General features: G+C 37.8%; 1 long non-coding RNA gene across 1 annotated transcript; it reads right to left on the bottom strand.

Annotated features, from left to right (window-relative positions):
• Nucleotides 1-2227: 2227 nt before the first annotated feature.
• Nucleotides 2228-5968, bottom strand: LOC124321242. Its single transcript, XR_006914225.1, has 7 exons — nucleotides 5713-5968; nucleotides 5349-5513; nucleotides 4969-5136; nucleotides 4638-4756; nucleotides 2793-2915; nucleotides 2502-2709; nucleotides 2228-2426 (listed from the first exon to the last, which is right to left on the bottom strand). It is a non-coding gene; the product is annotated as an uncharacterized LOC124321242 (long non-coding RNA).
• Nucleotides 5969-8374: the final 2406 nt, after the last annotated feature.

Here is an 8374-nt window from a genome sequence, read left to right as displayed (position 1 = left end):
ATCTCTCTCGACACATCGAACGTTCCATACCGACCAGAAACCTCCGTTCATCTACATCGGGTAGGCTAGTTCAACCCCCTGCTAGAACAACGTACGGTTCTCGTGCATTCTCTCATGCTGCACCGGTTCTCTGGAACGGATTGCCACAGGACATCAAGATTACCACCGATCTCAGAACTTTTAAATTTAGACTCAGAAAACATTTACTCGATGTCGCGCTCAATCCATAATTTTTAATTTGACTATCTGTGATTCGGTACCCAAAACCCAAGCGTCATTTGATCTATAATATGGAAAGTGCGCTATACAAATACAAATATAATAATAATAATAATAATCTAAATTAAATACCCTTATACCCTCCTCTACTATTAGTAGCAAAAACCAAATCGCTACTAGTTTGCTTTTTTACTTCCTTAAGGCATCCTCTTAGGGAAAAGAATGTAGCAATTGGTGGGAGAGTGTCCTGAAACCAGATATCAAGCGCATTTCGATTGCTTATTGCAGGCAAAGAGCAAGAATGATCAGGGAGACAAGGTCTTTCTATCAAACTTGCATCCAGGAGATTTCACAATCAGATCCTTTTGACTGGGTTGCCTTCCAAGAGTTGAGGAAATACTCAAAGTCGTGGGAGGAGAGCACACTCAGGGGTTTTGGAATCCATTCTCGCTGTTTTGATGACCCAGAAACAGAAGAAGCAAACATATTCCATGTTAACCGTGCCAAAGATAACTTTCGTAAGTGTAGCTTTGAGAAGATCATTGCCCCCGAGGGCAGAGTTCTTACTTCCAAAGAGGATGTTTCAAGAGACATTATTTCACATTTTACGTCAATCTTCAAGAACTAACCTTCTTCTGACATGCTAGCAGGGACTAAGTTTCTTGAGGGAGTAAAAGATTGCTGTAAACCTGCTCCAAACCTTACCGCACCGATTTCCATCCTTAAAATTAAATCTGCCCTTTTAGAAACAAATAAGAACAAGTCACCTGGTATCGATGGCATTACCTACGAATTTTACTTGACTTTTTGGGACGTGATTGCCCATTTCCTAGATATGTTAAACCATATTCTGGAAAGGGATTCCCTTACACCATCACAGGGACAAGCGGCAATTAGACTCATCCCCAAGTCTTCTGATACCAGTAGAATTTCGGAATTTCGATCAATTTCTCTTCTCAAGTGTGATTACAAAATCATGGCATCTATCTTAGAGAGACGGTTGAGGCAGTCCCTGCCAGCTACTATAGGGCCTCATAAAAATGGTGGGGTACCTGGTAGACTTATTTTTGACAATCTTTGCTTATTCAAGGACGTCATTCAATTCGTTGATGACCGGGGATGGCATGATTCTGACCCTCCAACTACAGGGATGGGGGGTGCTATAGTAGCAGTCGATTTTGAAAAAGCCTACTACCTGGTTAATAGGGATGTCCGCTGGAAGATCCTGGATGTCATGGGTTATCCTGCTATCTTCGTCCGTTGGCTACAAACTATGTACTCGGTAGCAGATATTTCAATTCTCAACGGCTTGGAGGTGGCGTGTACATTCTGTGACATTCAGTCAATCCGACAGGGATGTCCCTTGTCCATCCATCTTTTTGTTTTGTACATCGAGCCTTTGCTTGTTCGATTGTCGCATTTTCTCATGGGAATAAGGGTATTTGATCAAAAACTTACTGTCAGAGCCTTTGTCGATGACGTCACATTGTTTTTGTCTTGCGATCATGACGTTGTCAAGTCTGTCAATGGACAAGGGCAATGATGAACAAAAAGAAAACGATAGCCCTAGGACTTGGGAACTGGAAACACCGATCACAGTGGCCACTGCCATGGCTTGAATCACCATCGACATTGTCCCTGTTAGGTATCAAGTTTTCTCCGTCCATGGTAGAGACTGCTGATAGGGTTTGTAAGGATGCCTTCGGTTATCTTCATGGCATTCTGCAAGAGAGTGCTTCTCGTCGATTCACTCTCTACCAGAGGGTGAATTTTATTAAGACGAAGGCTCTCTCCAGAACTGTATACATATCCCAAATTCTTCAGTGTAATAGCCAGATGGCTGACAAATCTTGTCAGTGGTCATGAACTACATGCATTATTTAATATTGAGCCGGAATTATTTAGCCGGATGGGGAAAGTAGAAAGACCACAAAGGTCGTTGGTATATCAAAAAAACATTTTTATCAATATTGCTGGTGGTTTTGGCGGAACAGGAGAATTTGCCATTTCTTCTTCGCTACCACTAGCCGGGTATTGCCAAATTCTTTTTAAAGATGTTTTCTTTGAACGATTGATTGCCATGTCATCTTCTTCATTTAAATCTTCTCGGGATTTCCTGACATCGCGATTTTCTGGTTTTTTCCTTTCATCTGCGTCGGTTGTACACAGATCATCCCCCTTAACTGATTTATTGAGTTTTTTTCTTGCTTCATCGTAAGATGATAAATGAATACAAGATTTAAACACAGGACAATGAAAAAATTAAGGACTTACTCTCTCACCATATGTTTTGATTAATTTTGCAGGATATTTTACCCAACTTGAGTCTGGCTGATGAAATGTTTTTACATAAGTCGTAATATATTTTTCTTTGCTTTTCGGAGGAAATAAACAGTATTCACCATCAAACCAACTCTCACATACAACTTCCACCCACTTGTCAACATCATCAACATCTTCAGTGATTTCCTCGACAATTGCAAATTTAGGCTAAAAAAGGTTTCAAAAAATTTACAAAATACTTCATTAATTCATTAAACTTAATTGTGATTTTCAAAATGCAAAGGAAATACTGCAAAAGATCCATTTCGTGAAGGAATGGGGAGTTGAACAGCTTTACTTGAAACAAATCGATTGGCCAGGCCTCTAAGCGATCAGATAGAAGACTTACAGAATAGATATGGTAACAAGAAGATCTAAAAGGATAAGAGTAGAGATCACTTGTTTGATTGAATTGCCGACCAATAAATAAAGAGTTGTTCTCTGTCTTAATAATGTTTTCTATGCAAATGACAGTCATCCTTCAGATAGATACATGAATTCGGAATTTTACAAGTCAAATGCCATGGACCCACCCTCAATTCCCTGTACTGGATTATTGAACGGAAGTGGAGACTGGGCAGTAAGAGGCCTTTGTCATGCTCAAAACGGAAAACACGATTGTGAACTGACACTTCCTTCTTGTTTTTGGCAAAAACAAAATTTTCCAACTCTACCAAACGCATCGCTATCTGTTGTAAGGGCTTGTCACTCTTTCTTATTAGTTTTTTTCAAAGTCTGCATATAATTCTCAAATGGAAATGCAGAAAAATTTGGGAGTGAGCCGTAACGCAAAACGTCATCGGGAAGGTGTATGAGGCTGTGTACATTATAAGACAAAAATTCTGACCCGTAGAATTCTTCAGCTTCTTCCAAGAAAAATTTTAATAAATCCCGTGCGTAATCATTCTGGGTATGGCAAAATTCTGGATATGAAAGAATAGCCACATGAAAAACCAAGAAATTATTAAAAACGCGAGGGGGCAAAATATCTATAAAAATTACGGGACCGACACAAAAATGAACAAATCCATGTTCCGTTGCCTTCATTCGATCAACAAATTTTAACGACCTGGTATTTCTCGGATATTCTTTTGGGACATAATCTCGTAAATCCTCTAATCGAGATGACAACACAAACTTGTGACTTGAGCAGTCTGTGCTGTAATTGGCCACGAATCCAAGTCAAGAGTAATTTTCTACTAACACCAAGTTTTACTAAGTGCATAGGGTCAAGGGGGATATCTTTTACCATGGCGATATCAAGTCTTTCCAGAATGGAATTGCCGACATGATGATCTTCATGTTGGCGATTCCGAAACGATTGATCCATTCTCGCAGGAGAGTCACGCTCTAAAAAGACAACCCTGCCAAGATATTCTCCCTGTTGTATGCATTTCGTGCAACCAAAGTAACCAGAATGACTTTTAATCCCCAAATTGAAAGACTGAGCAGGAGCATCGCATATGAAACCATCAATTTTTAAAATATGAGGGTTACCTTTGTACGTAAAACCATTATTACATAGATTAAGTGATTCAGATATGAAATCGGTAAGATATTCACACAAGAAATGTGGTTTTTTACTACCATGAAAAAGCCCAACGCAAAACACTTGTCGAAAGTGAATATTTGAAATCATAGCTAGGATTGGCCACAATTGGCTCCCACTACTTTTTGCGATTGGAAGGCCGTCTACGTTGACAAAAAGGAAGATCTCAAATGGAATGTCTGATTCTGAAATTAAATTTAGTATGTGTATTATTCCATTCAGAATTCCGAAATGATGATATTTCCCCGGCGGTATATCTTTTACATTGACAGAACGCGGAGTTTTTTTTTTTAAAGGGACCGACACGTTTTCACGTAAATCTAATCCCCAAGGCTGACTTCTAAATAGAGACAGTAGATCATCGACAGCATTTTGACAAATTCCCCAAACAGTTACCCAAACAGAGAACAACTGCCTAAATGTAGGACGCTCATCATTTCCAACATCATTGTTGTCGTCAAAAATTTCCTTTCCAAATCAGTTCTTTTTGAACCCTTTTACGCTTATATCTAGCACTGTAAGGCCTATGTATAATTTGTGTTTTTACTTTTTTGGTTATCACTGATTGTGATGATGACGTTGATGCTGCAGGGGAACGAGATGAAGATGAAGAATTCGACGATGAATTAAAAGATATATCAAAGTCACCCGCCATCATGAGAAAATCTAAATAAAAAAATAGAACTACATTAAAATGAGTAATGGAATGCGTTTTGAAGTTTACCAAAAAAAAAGTAGCAATTAGGCTAAGTTAATCAACATTATAGGAATTCATAAATTGGTAACACGAGGCAAGCACATGACCACAGGCCAACAAGTTTTATGCTGACGAAAAAATTTGAATGTGCAAAACTGCAATTCTAAAAAATCTTTCATACCTTGGAATGCAAATTATCCAAAAAAGGTGGTTTGTTTTTTCCACAGAAACTCTGAAAATGCTTAGTTTCCGTACACACTTTCACCAAAAATATACGAATGACGCAGGTGCAAAGCTCAGGACAAATAAGACATTTGGCGCGAACGCGAAACTAGATGCGACTTCTTCACTATAGTAAAGAAATTTAAAATTAGCAATGAAAGGCGTTTTGAAATGAGATGAAAAAAGCTTTAAGAAGGCAACCAACAAAACTACTACTACTTACTAATTCACGAAATTTCCCAACACGAGGTAAGCACATGGCCACCACGTTTAAAATATTGGCAAATCAAATTAATTTTGTACAATTATACAATTGTATAATTGTAAGATTCCACGTACCTTGGACTTAAAATATCCAAAAATGTGGTGGATTCTTTCCAGAGACAACGTGATGATGCTTGGCTCCACCAAAAAGATAACGAATAATGGCGCAGGTACACAGCTCGATAGTTGGCGATAGTTGGCTCGAACACGTAAGTGGTGAAACTAACCACGACTTATTCACTAAAGTTAAAAAAAAATAAATGAATAACTGCATGCGTTTTGGAATAAAATTTGAAAAAAGCAATAAGGCCAAGTTAACCAAAAAATTTAAAATCAAAAAAATTGCCGAACACGAGGCAAGCACATGGCCACCACGTTTAACATGCTGGCGAAAAAAAGAGAATTTTGTTTATTTACAATTATAAAGAATTCTACATACCATGGACTCTTTGAAATATCGTAGAAAAAATCGCAGTGTAATTATCCGAGAAAATAGTCACTTATTTTAAGAAAATTCACTTCAAAATCAACACAAAAAGTCTAAAAAATTTCAACAAAGATAGTATGTGACTGTACCGCACTCCCACTCGAAGAAAAGACGACAAGTAATGGCGGGTATGGATTTCGACGAAGCATGCAGAAACATGTTGCCAAAAATTCGTATTAATTTTTAATATTTTCCAAAATATAAAAAAAGTCGAATTATCTACATCAAAAATTGTTATTTAGTAAACTAATAAAAAATATTTTTTTATGAAAATATAATCAATATTTTCCCTTTGTTTAATGAGTGACATAAAGTATCGATCAATATGATTGATCGATATCGAATGTTGGAATCACACTGAATCGTCCAATGAGGGCATGCAATTGTTCTAAGTCCAAAAACTGAATAGTGACAAGATAAAAAATCTATAGAAAGCAAATATTTCTTATAAATATTTATAGCAGAATATAATATTTATAATAAACGCTTTGCATCCCACAGAGTCTTTTTCAAGTCCATTGTTGGATGTTAATTGGATGTAACCTTTCCATGTCGATTTCTCTCCCCATATCACAAATCCGACGGATGTCCATTTTAAATCCGTTACGTATTGGGATACGATTGCGATGTGGGGACTTAAAATGGACGTCCTTTGGACATTCTGCGCTATATGGGGTAAGCTGTGTTGATTGTTCGGGACTGTTGAGATGAAATAAACAAGTTCACACACAGAGTTAGTCTCAGTAATATAATACTGTATTACAACCTGAGAGGTTTTCACTGCTGGGACGTAAATTAAGTAATATAGTGAAATAATACACACCAGATAATTTCTTACAATTATTTTACAAGCGATAAACTTTACCTCTTTACCAGATGACAGTTGGACACAGAGAAACCGAACAGCTGACGAATGAAAGTCCACGAAGACTGACATGAGATATTAAACAGCATCTCTGTCAGCGCGCATGATTACTGGGTCTTATTTATAAAAAATATTAAACTCAACAGGAACAATAAACTAAATCTTATGATTTTGTTACCTGTAGTTGTACATCTCACCCATTTAAACTTACTCTAACATTTCAAAGCATGGATAAAGATGTCCCCTACTCCCCTCCACTGCAGGATATTTTTGTAATAATACATTTAGTATCTTTCTGTGAAAAATCTTGGTCCATTCGATGATGCCCTTTTAATGATCTTTCGCTTGCCCCCCATCCCCCAAATTCGGGCTAAAAGCCAAACACAGTTCCCCGAAATAGTGGTGGAAACCTAGTTAGTAATTACTACCTAGTTTTCGACAAATTAAGATAGCAGCGGCATTTTTCTATTTTAAAAAACGCCCCCTTTTATTCCTCTTTTGTTTTGTTTGACCAAATTGAACTATACTTTGAAAATAAAAGTGCTTTTAAGGGGGAGGCTACTCAAAAGAAAAATGCCGCTGCTATCTTAATTTGTCGAAAACTAGATAACTAGGTTGCCACCACTACCCGAAATATTGATAGGTGGCTGTACATTGACGGCCTAGATGTTCCAACATTTCCGATTCCCTCGATGGATTCTACTGGTAATATTTTCATTAGAAAAGCATTGTTGTCCCAAGAAACCCAAACTAATATTCGATGACGCAATTTTATCCATCTCAAACAGTAACCGGTGCCCAGGAGCTGGAGTATGAGGCAGAATGCATACAAATACTACATCAGAGTGGCAAAATACTACAGAACCAGCATCCCCAAGTAAAACACAATCATTGCAGAAAAGAAAGAGACGGAAACCGATGCCATTGTCTCGAACTATGTTATTCGAAAATGGAGGCAATAATTACATGCATTTCGGATTCGAAGCTGCTTTGGCCGGAGAATCTCCTTGTCAGGTTTTTCAAAATGAAAACCTTCTACAACATGTACTTCTACCAGAAATCACCCAAATTTCTTCTGGTTTCCATTCGCAAAAAGTTTACAATCCCCATTTGTAATTCCCATCTCTTTCCCGGACGTGATTCATAAATTTATATCTCAGATATTGATATATCTCAGATATATGAAGTAACTACCCGACAAAACGGCGGATCTTTAGGGGCGATACTGATACAGCAGACGAAGTAGATGCAAACTCAGAACTCCCTCATTACTTCCTCATTACAAACATCGACTGAGTTTTGGCATTCAACAACTCGGAGTAAGCGAAAGTTATTCCCATCCTTGGGTTAGTATTTTTTGTCGAAATTTTAGCTCTTTCTGAAGAAAAGGCTACAGTTCTTAAGACTCCCTATCCGTTTTTCATTGGCTTCTTTCACAGGAAAACCAAACCAGATCTTAACAATGTTTGAAGCCTTGTTTCGATGAACTCCGTCGTCTTTCTCCCACCAACGACAACGTCAATGAAACACTGGGAAGAGAATTTACTGCTTCACTGCGTTGCATTTTGGCTGACACACCAATGCGTACATATGTAAAAAAGTATAAAATACCACAGCGGGTATTGGAGTTGTGAGAGGTGCATTCAGAAAGGAGAGAGAAGATAATTAGCTGGAAAAGATGGAAAAGAGAAGAAATCGATACAGTTTTTGGAGTTGAATGTCCCACCAAGAACAGATGAAGACTTTCAT

This window comes from Daphnia pulicaria, chromosome 1 (assembly GCF_021234035.1).
Source record: "Daphnia pulicaria isolate SC F1-1A chromosome 1, SC_F0-13Bv2, whole genome shotgun sequence".
Classification (NCBI taxonomy): domain Eukaryota; kingdom Metazoa; phylum Arthropoda; class Branchiopoda; order Diplostraca; family Daphniidae; genus Daphnia; species Daphnia pulicaria.
The sequence above is the reverse complement of the archived record's forward strand: the minus strand, read 5'-3'. Positions and strand labels throughout refer to the sequence as shown.